This window comes from Lycium barbarum, chromosome 9, assembly GCF_019175385.1.
Source record: "Lycium barbarum isolate Lr01 chromosome 9, ASM1917538v2, whole genome shotgun sequence".
Classification (NCBI taxonomy): domain Eukaryota; kingdom Viridiplantae; phylum Streptophyta; class Magnoliopsida; order Solanales; family Solanaceae; genus Lycium; species Lycium barbarum.
Genome location: NC_083345.1, coordinates 33,017,718 through 33,038,414, shown reverse-complemented (window position 1 = coordinate 33,038,414; position 20,697 = coordinate 33,017,718). Strand labels below are relative to the sequence as shown.

The 20,697-nt window shown below is 32.7% G+C and overlaps 1 long non-coding RNA gene across 1 annotated transcript; it reads right to left on the bottom strand.

The window, feature by feature from the left end:
- Positions 1-12,756: 12,756 nt before the first annotated feature.
- Positions 12,757-15,845, bottom strand: LOC132611147 (uncharacterized). Its single transcript, XR_009571482.1, has 2 exons — positions 15,122-15,845; positions 12,757-13,138 (listed from the first exon to the last, which is right to left on the bottom strand). It is a non-coding gene; the product is annotated as an uncharacterized LOC132611147 (long non-coding RNA).
- Positions 15,846-20,697: the final 4,852 nt, after the last annotated feature.

The window sequence follows — 20,697 nt, the reverse complement described above, 5'->3', positions numbered from 1 at the left end:
ATAGTCTCAACTTTCTTAGGAAAGTTTAGATGATGAATCTTTTACAATGAAACTTGATTTCAAAAGTAAGAGTTTTTCTTTAGGAACTATAGCTAAATTATTTCAATATTACAAGTTGTGGATTTTTAAATATGTTTCGCTTTTTAGCATCATCCCCATTTTCCTTTTGAATCAACTCCAAACGATTTATTTTCACTCCTCAGCATCCATAAAACCATTCAAGCATTCAAAACCTTCGAATAGATCAAACACATTTTTTGCACAACTAAAAACATGAAAGTGGACTCGACTAAAACGTACAGGGCATAACAGTTGGTTTGATCTTTCTTGTTTTCTTCCTTTTCAAAGTTCATCTGATAATACTGAAACAGATGAATGATTCATTTTCTTGTAGAAACCAAAAAAGGTTCTCAAGGAAAAAAGGTGTTATACATCGATGCATTTGGATGTCTATTCAATAAACGGTTCACTTAGGCTCAACCTTTGCAACTCATGTATGATTTTTCATTCCGTAAAGGTGTTCTACCTTTTGAGGAAATACAAGAAGTTTTAGTATCTCTCTGTCCCTCGTATGTTGCCAATTCTCTGTGTTAATCCTGTTCTTTTATTTTACAACACGTTATTATTAATACGATGCTCTTAACATCTTTTCTTGAATTTCTTAGGTTAAAGTGATGCAGAGCGCGCAGTCCATTTCCTAATTTATGTTTAGTCTGGATCTAATAGGGAGGTAATAGTTCCAGTTCAAATAAAAATAGGGGTAATAAGTCGTCCGTAAATAAGGTACGTGATTGATGTTTTTCGACAGGGGACAATCTAACGAGTCCGGAGCCTAAAGGGCACAAAAATACACGGTATAAACCAAAAGGGGGGCTGCCTTCCACTATATACCAAAAGGGGTATAACGTGGAGGGGCCAACGTTATACCCCAAATTTTTTTCCAATTGTCAGACCAAAAAAAAATAATAAAAAAAATATATATAACGTGGACTGATCCACGTTATACAAATAATTTTGTATAGCGTGGATCAGTCCACGTTATACAATATATATTGTAAAGAGTCCGGAACCAAAATGCCCCCAAAATTTTTTGAATATACGCGGTTTTTTGCGCTCGGACGTCCGATTTACGCGATTTTTGTTTTTTTGCAACATATTCGAAAGAAAGTTACACATTAAAAAATAACACACTTAAGGAACTTAGTGTTTTTTTTCATAAAAAGATCGCAATACTTAGTGTGTTTTTTCATACTTTGACCAACGAGCACTAAAAAAAAAAAAAAAACCGACCACAAAAAAAAGAAATTGGCAAACTTTTTTTTTTGCAACACTTAGTGTGTTTTTTCATACTTTGACCAACGATTAGTCGTGTGTCAAGACTCCGAAACGTCAATATTTCATATAGAACCTGATATTTTTTTCTGCGTACAATAATGTAGGCTCAATACATCAAGGATACGTATACGTTCGGATCGTCATTTTAGGGGTTAAAAAGGTGCCCGAAGTAAGTTTTGTTTGAAAAAACTTAGTGTTTGACTGTAAGGTTATTTTAGTCAACTTTATATGTCGAGAAAATTAGTCAGCTTTATTTTTAAAAATTGAAACCGCAGAAGTGAAATTGACATTCATAGCTACATTACCCTGGGATTTTTACGTTGAAATCTATTGCGTATCATCATCTTATAAGTAAATAAAACTGAAAATTTTAGGCCAATTTGGGGGAAAATTGAAATTGAATGGGATAAAAGGTGTTTTTTTTTTTAAAATCGGCTCGGCCAAACCGCCTTGTGGCAGTTTGTCCGCGTAGATCTCGAAAAAATACGCAAGTTAAAAAAAAACGCGTAAAACGGACGTCCGAGCGCAAAGTTATGACCATCTAAAGTTTGACGACTTTACAACTAGTTTTTCTCCCTATATTTTTTAGAATTAGATTTATATTCAAAATAAAGTTATGTCTTGATTAAAAAATAACACGCTTAAATCAAAATCTTAAAAAATAAAACACCCTAAAGTTTCCAAACAAAACTTACTTCGGGTACCTTTTCAACCCCTAAAATGATTATCCGAACGTCTACGTATCCTTGATGTATTGGGCCTACATTATTGTACGCAGAAAAAATATCAGGTTCTATATAAAATATTGACGTTTCGGAGTCTTGACACACGATTAATCGTTGGTCAAAGTATGAAAAAAACACTAAGCGCTGCAAAGAAAAGATTTATTAAAATAAGATGTTGCGATCTTTTTAAGGAATAAAACACTAAGTTCCTTAAGTGTGTTATTTTTTAATGCGTAACTTTCTTTCGAATATGTTGCAAAAAAAAATCCCGTAAATTGGACGTCCAAGCGCAAAAAACCGCGTATATTCAAATTTTTTTAAGGGCATTTTGGTTCCGGACTCTTTACAATATATATTGTATAACGTGGACTGATCCACGTTATACAAATAATTTTGTATAACGTGGATCAGTCCACGTTATTATTTGTATAACGTGGATCAGTCCACGTTTTACAACATATATTGTAAAACGTGGACTAATCCACGTTATACAAAATTATTTGTATAACGTGGATCAATCCACGTTATACTATTAATTTTTTTTTTTTGGTCTGACAATTGGAATTTTTTTTTTGGGTATAACGTTGGCCCCTCCACGTTATACCCCTTTTGGTATATAGTGGAAGGCAACCCCCCTTTTGGTTTATACCGTGTATTTTTATGCCCTTTAGGCTCCGGGCTCCAATCTAACTTAGAAAAAAAGAGGCAAATTGATCTTGCGAACAATATCACTTGGTTAAAAAAAAAAAAGAACAATATCACTTGGTTCAACACTAATAATATAGTACACCATCCGTCTATTTTTACTTTTCCTGTATTAACTTGACACACCCCTTAAGGAGCCATAAATAAAATAACAACTTTACTATATCACCTCTAATTATTACTAAGTTATCTAATTACTAAAAAAGGTTACTAAGCGTTATAAAAAAGCAAATGTAAAAGTGGGATTGAGGACCTGATCACTTGGTAACACAGTTACATCCTTTTCCCTTTCCTTTTTTCCAGGACCCAGAACTTTTTTAACCCAAAAATTAACTTTTGGAACCAAACTAACCCTTTAAAAAAAAGAACCAAACTAGGCTTCACACATAGAATTTGTGCGTGAAATCCTCTTCCCCCCGACCCCAACCTTTATTCTTTGGAAATCAAACTCAAAATTAAGCTTTTTTTTCCGTACTTTGACCGAAGATTAGTCACGTTTCAAAACACCGGAATATAAATATTTTATATAGAACTTAATATTTTTTTTAGCGTACAATAATATCGGCTCATTACATCAAGTATACATATACATTTGGATCGTCGTTTTAGGGGTTGTAAAATGCTCCCAAATAAGTTTGAAAACTTGTTATATTTAGGTCTAAGTGCCATATTTTATAGGGTTTTGATTAATCTCTTTTGTTTTAATCCCAAAGCTATGAAAGTACTTTTTTGGTTCAAGAAAGATAGAAAAGAAAAAATTACTCTACTTTGTATTAGGTTTTTTTTTTTCTTTTATGTCTTTTTTATTTTGTTATTGTATTGTGTAATCTGCACCTTTTGAATGTGCAAAAATAAATATAATATTTAAAAATAATTCATCCAATACAAGAGGTTCATAATAATTGAAAAATATTTCATTCCATTAGCAACGAAATACATCATTAAATTACAATAGACTTAAAAAAAAATCAAGTTCCAGACACTCTTCTACTTCCAGATATGCTACCACCACGGGAGTTTTGGTCACATGAACGCTTATCATGCCCAAATTGCATACATGTTGAGCACTTGCGAGAATAAGTCTTTTCGCTAACATCCATTTGATTATGATAACAGGTTAGCTTGTTTTTTCCCAATTTACGGATATGCTTCTTGTTCGCAACCATAGAAAATGGTGCGGCTGGCCAATAAGCTTGATTACCAAGGGGATGGAAGTGGCCGGAATATGCTTTAAGGTAATTTACAACCTTATATTCCCCCACCACATAATCAGTTACATTTTTTGCCATTCTCTCAAAGCATTTGACTGCATGAGAACATGGCATGTGGGATGTTTTCCACTTACCACAAGTGCATGATTTTGTACGCTCAGTAATGATATGTTTATTTCCTCCTTTACCGTCGTAATAACCCGTTCTAACTTCATACACTCGTTGAACAACGTCATACTCGGTCATTTGGTAACCCTCTGCCTTTCTTCTATGGCGCTCCATCTTTTTGTAGGGCTTTGACATCCATGTTCCGTCCTCAGCTAATATGGCTCTGACCTGCCTTGTCCTATCCGCAAATCGCTCCACGACCTGCTTGAAAGTTAGTCTTACCATTGCGGTGACAGGTAGTCCTCGAGTAGATTTGAGGAGTCTATTGAAAGACTTCGAGCTGTTCGTTGTGAGCATGCCCCATCTCCTTCCTCCATCAGCATAAAATGTCCATTTTTCTCTAATTTCATCAACCAAACATATGCCTCTTCACTCACTTCTCTTAGCAGCTCCATTTTTGCAGCCTATTTTCTTTGTTGATGATGCATCGCAACCCCCCACATCAATTTGTTTACAGTGACATTTCCAAACTTTGTTTGCAAATTAGCCTTTAAATGCCTTAAACAATATCGATGGTAAGCATGTAGAGGATGCTATCTCAAGAACATTAATGGCGACTAAATGTTTATATTCTTCTGGCACATTCAAATAATCCCTCAAAGAATCATCATTATTGATATAATGCATAACATAAAGCACTATACCATGGGAAACTGATTGTGAATATCTGCATGTTATAGAGATTTCATACTCATCTGGACTAATGTTCATTTTTTTCATGTATGTAAGTGACTAGTGATTCATAAGACATTTCAAGTAGACATTTAATATGAACGTTTGGTATTTTATTGTAACGAACTGTACTATTGTGATCAAGGATAATATCATCCCAATGTAGTGAAACCCTAATTGGTGGAATATCTTGAGCCATTTTTTGTATGAAGTTTGATTATTATTTTTTGAATGACTTAAGAGAGGTTTTTTTGAATGACTTAAGAGACTTAAACTTATGAAATGGATGAGTTTTTACCTCGCCCAACATTCTTCTTAAATAGATTCATATATGACCCCTATTGCACATTGAAATGTTGCGCAATAGCCACTATTTTCGTCATTTCATGCATTGTATTGTCAAATCAGTCCTTTATGTGTGATAAAAAAAGCTGAAATTGGCATGCATGATGTATTGTCAAATCAATGATGTGTTGTCAAATCGGTCCTTTATGTGTGATAAAAAAGCTGTAATTTTCAACCATGATGTGTTGTCAAATCATGTTATATTGTGCATTGAAATGTTGCGCAATATGAATTAAATTTAAATAAAATGGTAAAAAAATGCAGCATTGTATTGTCAAATTGGTCCTTTATGTGTCATAAAAAAGCTGAAATTGGCATGCATGATGTATTGTCAAATCAAGCATGAGTGTCATAAAAAAGTTGAAATTGGCATGCATGATGTGTTGTCAAATCGGTCCTTTATGTGTGATAAAAAAACTGTAATTTTCAACCATGATGTGTTGTCAAATCATGTTATATTGCGCATTGAAATGTTGCGCAATATGAATTAAATTCAAATAAAACGGTCAAAAAATGCATCATTGTATTGTCAAATCGGTCCTTTACGTGCCATAAAAAAACTGAAATTAGCATGCATGATGTGTTATCAAATCGGTCCTTTATGTGTGATAAAAAAGCTGTAATTTTCAACCATGATGTGTTGTCAAATCATGTTATATTGTGCATTGAAATATTGTGCAATATGAATTAAATTCAAATAAAACGGTCAAAAAATGCAGTACTATATATAACATGATTGACAAACAACTAGTATTCACTTTAAAACGAGTTATCATGACATTATACACCCAATTTGGTAATCTTGATTCTATTACATGTTTTATCCCATCAAACATATTTGAAGCAATGGGTAGAACATGGGAACTAGATGATGATGATTTTCATTACTCAAATAACCCTAACAAAAGATTCAGTCGAGAATAAAATAAAACAATGAGAGAGGAGTGGAATTGGCGTGTTAGGGAGGCTGAAGCACTGGAGAAAAAGTTAGCTTCAGTAGGGCTTAAACGCCCAAAAAAATGTGCTATGTCAATGCCTCGTGGAACTCTACAAGAGTTTAATTTTGGTCTTAATCGTTTTTGCGAAGAGAACAATCGGATGCAAATACGTTACCATAGGGTAGAATATGGTGTACAATCTAACATAAGATTTAGATCCAAATGGGATTCGGACTGTGAAATGTCCGATAAAGATTAATATTTTTCTTATAATAAGGTAAGTAGGTAGGGTCATAAAGAACCCCCCCGAGGGGTACTTGGGGGTTTGCAACTATATAGTAGCCCTTTCTTTTGTTATTAGATTACAACGTATTCAATGTCGAGTAGGAGAAACACAGCTTGGTCTTTACTCCTTCCAAAAGAACCAAATAGCAGTGATGATGAGAGTTCAAATCATAATAGTTTTTCAAGTGATAACAGTGATTTCAAACTAGACGAATTGAATCCTCACCTTCTTATAGAGCGTAATGATGATTACTGCAGTGTGAAATATTCAGATCCGCGAGAATATTATTGCGGGTTACGCCGAGAATGGTCACATCGGCTTGCCGAATCAGAACGTCTTGTTCGTGACTTGGAAAATCTCAACGCTCCAATCCAAACAATGTACTCAATAACCATGCCTCGAGTAGGTCCAGAAACTTGCGAGTTTGCCATACAAAGGATTAGAAAAGAAAACAACAGAATGCTGGCAAGACGTTGTAGATTTTACATGCTAAAGTTGGCCGAAGAACAAGCATCATCAACCGTAGAGAACTAACATCTCCTGAAAAAAGATATGCGTTAAGAGACCGCCAATATTGTTCTGAGGACGATATTGAGGACTTCTATTCTGATGACGATTAGGGTCTGTTTAGGCTCACTATCTTAGATTATGGGTCATTTAAGTTTCAGACTAAGGTTGTTAATTTGTATTTTTATTTTATGATGAAGCCATCAATTTGAATTAGTTTGGCATGTTTTTAATTTGCTTTTATTGTTAAAGTCTATTATTAATTGACAATTTAACAAAGAAACACAAATAAATTAGTACATAAAGGGTGCGGATTACATTATAGGGGAAAAGGTACAACTAGTAAAAAACATAATTCATAGAAATATTAAACTTAATAAACAAAATACATATAAATAATAAACAACAACAAGATAGCACAAATAATCTTCCACAATTTAAGTTTTTCTTTCAAAGCTATTTTCTCGTGTTGAGCGTCTCTAAGGTTAGTCTTGAGCAAAATTCGTATTTTTTGGAACCAGTGAGCAAGATCTCCAAAAGTTCAATTTTTTCTTCAGCTTCCACAAGCTTAAATTGTGAGTCCAACTTAGCGGTATCTCTAGAGATACGTGAAGTCGCGGTATCTCTATCAAAAAGTGAATTTTTAAACTTTGTCGCCACCGTTTTATCCACGTGAATGCTATCTTCCCACCTGTGTTTGCAACCGCCCATATCCTATAAACATTACAAGAAAATCAGTTTTTTAAAGTAAAATATGTGGATAACGTGAAAAAAAACACTAAAAATGTAAAAACACTTACTTCGGGCACTTTACAACGCCAAAAACGGCAACCCGGATTATCTTGGGTCTTTGATGTTTTTAGTTTACAGTAATAACCACATTCACAAATATCGGGTTGTATAGCAAACTTTGAAGTTTCAAAACTTTAAGACATATTTTTGGGAATGCAAAAGTATGTTGAAAGGGTGAAAATGGAGGAAATGGAAGAGAAGAGTATGCTGGAAATGGGAGTTCTGGTGGGTTTTTGTTACGCCTTTCACGAACAGAATCTGTGCGTGAAGCCACCAAAGTGTAAATGTACACTTTGGCCCTTTCACGCACAGATTCTGTGCGTGAAGCCTAGTTTGGTTCTTATTTTTTAAAGCATTAGTTTGGTTCCAAAAATTATTTTTTGGGTTAAAAAAGTTTCGGGCTCCTTTTTGCCACCCCCATTTAATTAAGCAAATCGAATAGCTACTAATTCTTTTTCCTTTTATTCCCAAATAGTTAATATATTAATTCTTGAAAACTTTTAATAACTAAAAGTTATTATATATCACTATAAAAAAAAATCAATGCAAAATCTTAAAAAATAATAATGTAAAAGGACTTGTAGTTACATATGCATGGTAACAACGACCATGTTTTATGAACTATTTTTTTTTTTTTTTGGAGAAAAGAGAGTTAGTTTGGTTCAACATCAAATTATACATGTTACATTTATTCTTGTTGAGAAATTAGTGAACTTACTCATAAATAAGATAAATTTAAAATTAAAAAATTATGCTTTAAACTAATGTTAATCGATGCTAATTTTAATTAAATCATACAAAATATACTAAAATATGAAAAGTTTGGCTGCTTTTCTTAATTTTTACATTTTCCTTTTCCTTTCAAAATGCATGTGAGGAAATGATATTTTTTTTTGCTTTTCCTTAGTGTAAGTGGAACCTTTTTTCAAAGTGACATTATTACAACATTATAATTATGCTATCAATCCCAAAATAAATTAGTATTGGCTAAATTTAAATAATTAAATCACGCATCGATGTAGCTAAGAATTTTGTCCTTTCCCTTTTATTTTTTTGAAGGATCAATTTTGAAATTTAATTTCTATTGTATAATCGTGTTAAAGAAACCATACCTAAATTTACCAAAGGAGTTCTTGAAAGTTATTACCATCATTTTAGATTATCTTTGTGCTTAGTTGTTTATGTTAGATGACATCATCAACATTCACAACTTTTTAAGCATTTTAAAGAGGCTCAACGTTTGCCATATTTACTACTATATTGTATGGAGATAAGGACCAAAATTGTGCACTATCTTTATGTTTGGACCTAAAATCATACATGTTCTTTTACATGGAGCATTAACAGTCCATTATTTTTGCATAAGTGGTGCACTTTTAGTCAACTCCCAATTATTCTGTTAAAACTTTACTCGAAAAGGGCAAAAATGCCCTTGAACTATTAGAAAAGGTCTAAAAATATCTTTCATCCATCTATTTTGCTAAAAATACCCCTCAGTTCAACTTTTTGGCTCATTCATGCTCTTTGAAGGTCAACACTAAATTGAAAAAAATTATTTAAATTATACATGGCATTTTATTACTAGTCCGATTTTTTAAATCTGAAAAAATTGAATTTTATAAAATCTGGAATAACTAATTTTTTTAAAAAAAATGTGGTAAGCCCTTTTAAAAAAAATAAAAATAAAATACTGATTGGATTTTTCTTAAAAAATGTGGAATTTTTTAAATCTAGAAAACCCTTTTTTTTAAATATGGAAAATTGAATTGTTTATTAAAATTTTTAAATTTGAAAAGCTTAATTTTTTAAGTAAATGTGAAAAACTAATACTCCATAATTTTCTTCTAGATTTTAAAAAAAAATTAGTTTTCTAGATTTTTTTTTTTAAACATGGGTTTTCCACACTTTTTGTAAAAAAAATCATTTTTTCGAGATTTTTATAAAATCCACTTTTTCCATTTTTTTAAAGTGTCCTAAAAATAAAATCATGAAAATCTAAAAGTTTTAGGACAAAAAAAAAAACAATTTTCCTGAGTTAAAAAAGAACCATTTTTCCAAATATTTTAATTAAAAATATCCAGTTTTCCAGTTTTTTTTTTTCTAAAAAAATCCAGTTTTCCTAATTCTCTAAAAAACCATTTTATCAAGTTTCCAATAATAAAATGCCATGTGTAATTTATTTTAAAATTTAGTGTTGACCGTTAGTCAAAGGGCATAAATGAGCCAAAAGTATAATTGAGAGGTATTTTTAGCAAAATAGATGAATGAGTAGTATTTTTAGGTCGTTTCTAATAGTTCAAGGGCATTTTTGCTCTTTTCCGTTAAATTTTTAACAAAATATCTGGAATTTGACTAAAAGTGCACCACTTATGCAAACATAATAGACTATTAATGCTCCATGTAAAAGAACATATATGGTTTTAAGTCCAAATCTAAAGATAATGTACTATTTTAGTCCTTTTCTCATATTATATGTGACCATTTAAGTAAAAGAGGAATAAAGCAGGGACAAAAATAAGACATAAAAAGAGTTAATAGTACATACTTTATCTACAAAAAGTTGATCTTAGGGGCTATGTGATGTGAAAAGGGTTTGGAAGTATTTTTATTTATTGGAAAGACACTTTGGTATGCAAAGTAAGAAAAAGAAAATGTAAGGGCATATGTGGAAAAATAAATCCTTTTGGTCGGCAAACTTCACAACCAGATAGTTAGAACTTGACTAAGGACCACAAAATCTTTTCTTTGAAACTTATATATATATATATATATATAAAAAAAAGTAATTCTAAGGTCCACAGGTAAAACTGCTTCTTCTTGAGTTCAATAATTGGTAGAATGGACTTAATTAGGTCTAGGTTCATAATGTATCTCCCCTAAATACCACCCAGATACAATCCACTCTTAGCAACACTGCTCCAAGTTTCCTTGAACGTTGAAAGAACCGCACGCCAAAATATTATCTGCTATGCTAGTTTTCCATATGTTGTTTCATTATTTCTGGTTTGATAAAAAAAAATTCACAGCTTAAAGAAATGGTTAAGCTAATATTGGTAAATTAAAGCGGTACCTAATTAGTGAAAATGATGAAAATAAGTGGTACTACTAGACATGGAAATATGAGATGAAGAGTGTACTCATATTACCACAGTAACTTTATCACAACAGCAACATGCCCGGTATAATCCTAGTGAGGCCTGAAGAGGGTATAGTGTACGTAAATCTTGCCCCTACCTTGTGAAGGTAAGGAGACTGTCTCCAATAGACACTCGGCTCAAGAAGAAATGAAAAGGAAGCAGTAATAATAGACAGTAACAATAACAAGATAATAAGATAAATGAAGTGTGAGAAATATTCAGGTTTGTGCTAAAGATCTAAGAATAGGCAAACGTAAAAAGATACTAATATTCCTAGTACGGAAAAGATCTAGCACGCAACCTACTATCCCTCTACTCTAATACTCTACCTCCACACCCTCCTACCAACTGTCATGTCCTCGGCAGGCTGCAGGCTGAAGTTGCATCATATCCTGTCTAATCAACCTCTCTCCTAGACTTCTTTGACATACTTCTCCCTCCAGAGGCGGATCCAGGATTTAAATTTTATGAGTTAAATCTTCAGATTTTTAGCATTAAACCCATTATATTTTTAAAGTTAGGGGTTCATATCTACTATTTATTGCAATTTTAATAATTTTTTCCACATAAATTAAGCTCTGCGTCGAAAGTCTGGGTAAACCCCTACCTTGTAGGCTAGATACGCCTCAGCCTCCCTCTCCTCAGACCCACCATTACCACCTCTCACACCTGGAGCATTTGTGCTATCTCCTTTGCACTGTGAGGCTTTGTACCTCGTTTAATTTACTAAACTGAAAGGCTCTATGTGGGAAGCTTCCACACTGGATTCTGTATCTTTCCCAAAAGTAGGGAAGATTCTGAAGATTCTGAAGATTCTGAAATCATATATTCTACGTCCTGACAGTTTAATATTGTAATTTGCGCTGTCCACGTGAGGAAATGAATAATCCTTTTACAAACTTTGTTTGGAATTTAGGAGCAATCTTTTATTATATATTACTAAGTTTTTTTCTTTCACATGATGAAGAATGTGTTCAATTGATAATCAGTGTTATATCCCATTTTAACTGGGTTAAAGTAAGAGTACAACATATTGGAGATTCCTAAATTGCTTATTTTAAGGAGTCGCCACCTAATTAATTTTAAGGTGAATTAGGACACTTAATTTATTAACTAAGGTAAAGCCTAACTAAATCTCTGTTAATAGTCTGCTTAATCAGTGTGATTCTAGGTAAGAATTTTAATTATCCTAAAGGGAAGGGGTTAGGCATTCTCTAGGATCCGTTAATTGCGGTTTACCGGTCAAACTTAGGTTAATTAATTTAGATTAAATATAATGTTTAAATTTTAGAAATGGCTTACAAGTATGGCCAAAGTTTTGAAGGGAAAATAATGTTAGTTAGATTTACAGAAAATATAATAATTTGTACAAGAGAAGACCTTAAACGCTACTTTTAACATAAGACTTATAAATATTGCTTAGACTTTAAATGAAAAGCAATAATAATGCTATTTAAGATAATACTTGTAGAAAAGCATAGTAACTTGCATAAAAGAAGATTTTAAATGCTATTTTAAATAAAACTAAAAATGTCATTAAGACCTTGTATGAAAATATAGTAAACGCTTATTCAAAATGAGACTTGTAGGAAATATAATAATTGGCCTATGAATAATAATTTTTAAGAAGAGATTTAGCAATTTTGAACTTAGGATAAGTTATGTCATATGAATATAGCGATGTAAAAAAATATAGATTTATAGGATTCAAAAGGAAGTGAATTTTCTTTCTTTTATTAACTTTGTTTGACTATATTCGGCCAAAATATGTATAATCGGATAAAAAATGTTTATAAAATATACTTGGCTTAATATTTACTTATTAGTGACGTTTTAATTTTCTAAGATAGTAATAAATAAAACATAATTCCTTTGATTCAAAATATACCATTTTTAAAAATCAATTGTTCTGAAAGTAAATATTAAGATACTATAAATAACTTTAATGTAAAAAGAAGAAAATGAAACTTATGGTATTAATTGAGTTTCTCTCTTAAATTTACTACCCATTATACTAAAGCTAACCCACTAAATTTGCTAAGGTTCACCTAAATTAAGAAAATAAAACAAAATAAAAAGTTAGTCACATAATACAAGTTAAATGCAACAACATAAAACAGAAGTGTAAAAAATGTAATGAGATGGGCTTAGCCCATTTTTGGGCTGCTGTGAACAGTCTACTGTTGAGAATGGCGCAGCCCATTTTTGGACTGCTGAGAACTGTTCACGCTATTGGGCCTTGGCCCAGAATTTCCGTTCCTTTTTGTTTTGCTGCGGACTGGGCTGATAGGGGATGACTCGAGAATATTATGTTGGGCTTTTAGCCCAACACCGAATGCGGGAGAGGAACGAGTCCCTCGGACTCGTATGCGAGGTTCATGAAAAAGATAAAAGAGAAAGGATTAGTATACACTCAACGAATAAGGTAAAACATGTAAAATATAAACTCAAAATAGATCAGTAGATGATATACATAATATGTATATTTTAAGTATACTTCATGTATACACAGGTATATGACTTCACTGCTTCAACAACATTAGAGTGTTTATAACATAATAAGGCACGCAATTTGCCCAGCTGTGCAGTGGGCATCGCAAGAACAACTACACAATACACCAAGGCAAATAGCATCTACACAGCAATAGCAGTTAACTTCACAAAACTACCTAACTACAACATATGCTAAGGTACAGAAATCTGCCCAGCAGTGGTAGTGAACTTCACAGAATTAACTGGAAAATATGCTAAGATAACAGAATCTGCAAAGCAGGGGCAATGGACTTCACAAACTGATCACAAAAAAATGCTTAAGACACAAAATCAGCATAGCCAGGGCAGTAGCAAGGGTCTGCAGATTATGGGTAATTCCTGAATCATGCAATGCCACACATGAGCATACAAACAGCGAAAAGCGAGGCGGGATGTTAAATCCCTTGGATAACCAGTCGCATAAAGTTAAGCAAAAATGAAACTAAATTGTATTCATGTGTGATAGAATCAGCAAGATCAATGTTTCCAACAACCTCAATTATACATGATAAGGCACTCAAACAAAGCCACAATTTCCTAACTTGAAACAGGGCAAGCATTTAGCACATAAGACTCCGATGTTTTAGCCTCAAATAAACTGCCGAAGAGTCAAAACAAGTATAAAGTCGTTCAAACAACACGTAGGAGCAAACCACACCCTCAACTACCATTGATGTATCATAAACCACGAAGAAATCAGATAAGTGCACAGATATTAATTTATCGTTTGAATTTGAGGCAGTTTTATGCTTAACTCCAGATTGATATAAGAGAAGGGATATAGAATGTTTTGTTGAGAGACTAAGGCATATTATCTTAATATGAAACAACTCAATGCAATTTCTATATCAAATTGGATGAACATAAGCTTGAATAATCATACTAGAGTCTTTAAATGCTAACTCAAATTCATTTTTACATGTAAGAGCTTCATGCAACTGATTTGAAACCTTTTCAGCCCCTTTAAGCATGCCTCTACTCAAATACCTAAATCATTTAGTATACAAATGATTAATTATACCACACAACCTTATTCATGATTTCTTTAGGTCAACGAAATGAAGTGTGTAAAGGCCTTATTTTCATGAACCGAACGGAAAATTGAATGTCTCAACCCAAACTCTAATACATGACATTGAAACTAAACCCAAAACTGACTTGATTATCACATTTCTCATGGAACAGAACTGAAACCAAATATGAAAGGGAAGGAAATCTGAACTGCGCATCAGGGAATAAGGGGGAAACACACTCTCATAAACGTTGTCACTTCTTTACATAACTAAATTCAGGCAAATAACCACACCACAAGCTACAGATCAAGATTTACTGATTCGGATTAAACGAATGACCATTATGAATTAAGCTAGTAGCAAATAAACCACATGAGGGCATTTAGATTTCACACGAACATACATAGTCAACTGACACATACTAACCTATCGCAAAATAATTGTCATTAGTCTAAATCTGATTCGCCAACTTGAACCCAACTGTTGCATGCTACCATAGGTGGATAAACTGAATCAGAACTAATTTGTATGCTAACCCATAACAGGGCCAAACTAACCAACTAATTTATACCCTGAACATATATGAAACTTCATAAGCCTAATCCAAACAGAAACCAACATAACATCTATTACCACTAATAACTATTAGACTAATCTATCAGCTGACTAGTAAGCATATAAACATATAAAACACATAAGATAACAGAAACCTTTAATTTAACGATAAATACATAAAAGAAGAGATGTGTACTGACCTTCTTCGGGTGCAGCGAAGTGAGGCGAAGGTCTCGATATCTACTCGAACACCACACTCCAAGTTCGTATAGATCCGAATCAATACCCAGGGCGAAAAAGGGACATAAATGATTTAGTATATTTCTTATCAATCACCAAAATATATGACTACTACAAACTGATATATTTTTAGGGGGGATTTTTGCGGCTCCAGACCTTATTTTTCTAGGGGAATTTTGTGCGGCTCAAGGACTAGCAATTTCAAGGGATTTCCGCCGCTCCGAAAAAGACCTCCTCATAAACGAACCCAGAAACGATTATTTATAGGGGGAAGATCTAGGGTTTGCTAGGGTTTCAAAACTAAAAATTGGGCGGGATTCTTTGGTCAACAACGTTCAGATTTGCTATGACAACCATCAGAGACCACGAAGAAAAGAACAAAAACCCATTAAAACTTGTACCCGAAATATGAAAAAGGAACTGATAAGACAGAGGTTTCAATTTCACAAATGAACAAAATCAATTAAAACCGTTTCAGATTGTCAACAGACAACCAAGAAGAAGACGAGAATCGATCTCTTTCAACGGTTGAACACTGACGGAGGGAGGGGTACAAACATTAATTTCTTTCCCACATTTGGCCATGCATGGTCTGTGAAAGGTGAAAGGAGTCTGTCGATTGGCTGCTTTGGTTGAAGAAGAAGAGAGAGAGAGGAAGTAAGGAGAGAGAGGAGGGGAGAGGCGGCAGATGAAAATGATAAGAACCCTAAAGGTTATTTTGTTAAAAGGGAATTGGGCTGTCGGGTCGGGTCGCGTGTGTGGGCTGGTCGGGTCTTGGCTGGTTATTTTAAATTGTTGGGCTGACTTCAACGGATTAGGATTTTAGCCCAAATAGTTTTAGGATTAATATGGACTGCATTAATATACAATATGTAACTATTAGTGCTCAGATAAAAATATTATACGACGTCGTAATAGTCGTGTAATAATATTTTGAAAATTAACAGTAAATAAACGATATTATTTAATTATGCGAAAATAAATGCGATGCGTGTGCATAATGCGGTAAAAAATGCTGAAACGATTACAATGCAAATTATGATAACACCGGCAATAATGATAATAACAAATAATAATAATAATAATAATAATAATAATAATAATAATAATAATAGTAATAATAATAATAATGATGATAAGGATAAGTAACAAAAATAATAACAACTAGTGACTGCAATAGAATAATGAAACGCCGGTAAAATTTAATAATTATAGTAAAAATATAAATAATTGTTTCTTAAGTTGCCAAAAATATTAGAAGCATAAATAGATATTTTGGAGGAGAGCCGGGACAAAATTGGGTGTCAACAATCAGCCGGGTATACAATAGGTCATGAGCTTAATTTAGGTGTCTGGATAAAATTAAAATTTCAAATAAGTTTAAAAAGCCACGTATAAATATTCAACCTTGAAAATAGAATCCTGTTTATATCTAATATAGGAACTTTACTTGTACATCAATCCTCAAGTTCCTATTGGTAACAACAGTGCTCACGCTGTCACGCATCTAACTTAACTAGATGGTCTGTGCCCGTGCACAACACTTTGAATTATAGTGTATCTATGTGTATGTAGTTATGTTTGGATAGTGATAATATATATATATATATATATATATATATATATATATATATATATATATACTATGTTCAAAACACGATTAATATAACATTGTAATTTGTGCTCTGTATCTAAAAAATTTATTATATTTGTGTTTGCTATGAATACAAAGTCGGCAAAAATTTATTAATACTTTTTAAAAGAGAAGACTTGTTTAAAAAGAAACTATTTTCCTCTCTTTGAGATAAAACAATAGCAATATTTAAGCATCAGTTGATACTTTCAATTTTAATTCGATTAATATAAAAGTGTAAAATACTTATTATTTTTTTAATCAAATTTGATTTGGATAATTCTAATTCAAATTATTAATTTAATTTTACATGTTTAAAGTGAAACAAAGTAGAAATTGATTTTTTATTTAAACGAAGAAATATTATCTTTTAATTTTTGGTAAATATTCTCGGTTTAGCTCATTTTACTTGTCATGTTGTATTTTGCATGGTTTTTCAAGGAAACGTGAATTAGAATTATAATTTGACTAATTGACCTTATTCATTATTTGATCTCCATTTGATATTATTCTCTTTTCACGTTTATTAGAGCAAGAATAAAAATGAAAAAGTAATTAAATTCTATCTTGTTTTAAAATATAAATATTTTAAGTATATTTATTTTAGTAAACATAACAAATAAATGACATGGTGGAATAGCAAATACAATAATTAAATATCTAGATTAGATCTCTGGCTAATATAAGAAAAGAAAGGAAATTGTATGTATTTGCCTACTTAACCTTTTGAAGAAAAATAATAATATGGGGTCCATATTTTTTGTTGTGCAATAATTTCATTTGCTCCCACTAATGAGTTGATATGCATGTGGCAATGAATCCACTATTATTGACTTGATGGGGATACTTTGGGAATTACATGAAAATTATTTGATTTTTTAATATATGGGGTGCACGTTTTTTTTTTTTTTTGACATTTCTTGTCTTTTTAATATGGGGTCCACTTTTTTTTCATGAGTTTGGAGAGGGTGGGGTCCACTTTTTTTCCCTTTTTTTAATATTGCTTGGCGTTTTTAGTATGGGGTCCACCTTTTTTTTTTTTTAAGAGTGACTGACAATGAAGCATGGGTAAACCGATGCTTCTATATAATAGAAAAATAGAAATATAATAAAGTATTTCTATCTACTTTTTAGAAGAGTTGGTAATATAAAGTATAAAATGTCATTTTTTTGCCCTTAAATAAAAAGTGGGTGGGACCATAAAGGATTTTTTTGCCCGTAAATAAAAAAGTGGGACCAAAGGACGGACGATGATCTTGCTTATAAACCGGCTCTTCTATATAGTGGTAAAGTAATATGTATACATAAAAGTGATAGGGGGGTTATATCTTTTATTTCAATAGAAATATAAATATGGCTAGCAATATTGTGTGGTTTTTTCTAATATTTTAAACAATCCTACTCGGTACTCCCTCACCCCTTGATTCCTCCTATCAAGTAGGTGTATTTTTTATTTTCTGCCTATTCTCCCAATTTTTACGTTTTTTTTTTTTAAACTCTGTTCAGTTATGAATCTTATTACACTGTTCATCTCTTTCTCTTAATCTTGGTTCTTAATATCCATCTTCTTTAACCACACCCCGGTTACCACGGCCAACATCGTCCCTTATCATTTGGACATTAAAACGGCCTTTCAAACACCTAGGAATTTACAGGTTAATCCATCGAATATATTAAGAAATTAAGAGAATAATCATACACTAAGAGTAATAGATTCATAATAATAAGTAATTACTCAATCCATCGAGTATATTAAGAAATTAAGAGAATAACCATATACTAAGAGTAATAGATTCATAATAATAAGTAAGTAATTACTCAAACATTATCAACATAATATTTTAATTAAATATAGAACAATTTACATAGTAGGGAGATTAGTACAGAAAACATAGATAAAAACTTACATGACTTGAAGATGGAGAGAGGTTTCCCTTTCGAGGAACCCGAAAACTACTTCACACTAATAGAAAATTACTTGAAGGCTTAGTACTATTTTACAAGGAAGTTATATTACAAAAGGTTTTACTGGAAAAAGGAGTTGGAGCATTGTAAAAGGAAAGAAGAATATGGAGAGGTTTTTTGAGAGAAGTGTCAGAAGTTCTCTTTTTCTTGATGATTTGCTTCTCCATAAACGCTGCTATTTATAGGAGTCTGGCAGACTTCAACTGCAGACTTCAAATTTGTGAAGAATCTTTTGAGTTCAGCCGGGTGCTCTTGGGGCCCCATCGTCACGTGAAACTTTTGATACGCCCAAATTATACCTTTAATATCAGGAATAAGCGGTCGTTGTCAAATATAGAACCCAACGAGGTTGAAGTTGAATCCCACAGAGAATACAATGAAGAAATATACTAGTCAAGTGTAACGCCCGACTATTAGTCTATATTTCAAGGGAGAGAGGAATATAATAGTAGGTTGGTTGTTGTTTGTTCATTAGAGACTAAGAATGGTTAAGAGATGTAAATTATTGGTGAATGGGACCAAGGTTGTGGTTCCAATGGAAAGTAATGCGCTTGAGTATCAATTCAACTTATTCATATGCCTAGATGCATTAAGCCAAGGGTTATGTGAGTCTTGCTAAAAGTTTTCCAACCAAATTTGCAAATTTCATCCTAGGATTTTCTAAGCCCTAGAATGTTTTATAAGAGAACACCCATTTAGCCTCAACTAGCTTTCTTATTCCTAGCTCAAGCTATTAGATGGATTTAATGACCCAAATTGTTGCTATTAACTCTTTTCCTAACCTCTACTTTCTTTTCCAAGCAAAGTAATGGTATTAAGGCACAAGTAATGTTGTACACCATCACAAGACATTAATGCTTGAAGAGTTAATAGAAAACACCATTAGCATACAAATGAGGTATGAATATGAAACCCAATCACATAACTAACACATTTGGTCCCACAACCTTAGCTAAAGAGATTAGCTACTAATATACATTAAAGGTAAAGCAATAATGTAAAGTGTATTCATAAAGCTTACAAAGTATTGAATGGAGAAGATGACAAAAGCAAAAGAATCTCCTAAAAGCTTCACCAACCAATAATAAATGAGCTCCACAAAAAAACAACTTAAAAATCTGTAGAGTCATCAGTCCAAAACCCTAGAAAATTTATTTATAGAATGTCCAAAACGGGAACAATTTCCAGACAAAAATACCCCTTCGCATCTGGTGCGAATCGCACTTGGTGTCGCATGTGCAACCTGCGAGTCGCAAGTTGCACCAAATCTTCGCAGGTACTACATCTTCAATCAGCTGTGGTGCAGCATCTGCCACATCAGGTGCGACTCGCATGTACCACATGCGACTCGCATGTGGTGCTCGCATGTGTTGCACCACTGTCTTTCTTTTTAGCCATCTCTGTCAATAGAAGTTGCAGCACCTGCGAATCGCATGCAGTACATGCGATTCGCAGGTGATGTTCTGGTTCATTTCAGCTGGTTTTTGCTTCATTTTGCCTCAAGTCGCTTCCAGCACATGTTATTCTACAAATTAACACAAAAACACGAGAAACGACATCAAAAGTACTTGGGGATTTACAAAAGACTAAGCAGTTGGCGCCGAATGTGTCGTAATTTCACGGCACATCAACATTTCAAAAGATACTTTATAATTTTCTCTGTTTGCTGAGCTATCCCATTACTTTATTAAAGCTACTTTAATAAAGTCTGGTCTTCTTTTTCTAAGATGTCCTTGTCAGATTTCCACCAAAAGTCTTCCTTTTCTATTGTCATTGGCTTGTCTTCTTTTTTCTTTCTGAAAGATGATGCCACTAAAGTCTTTAAATGTCATTGTCTTTGGCTTCTTTTTCCTTTCATTTTTCTTTCTGAAATGCCTTTCTATCTTTGTTCTCTGTATCACTTTTTTTTTTTTTTTTTAAATTTTGTCTTCTTGCTAG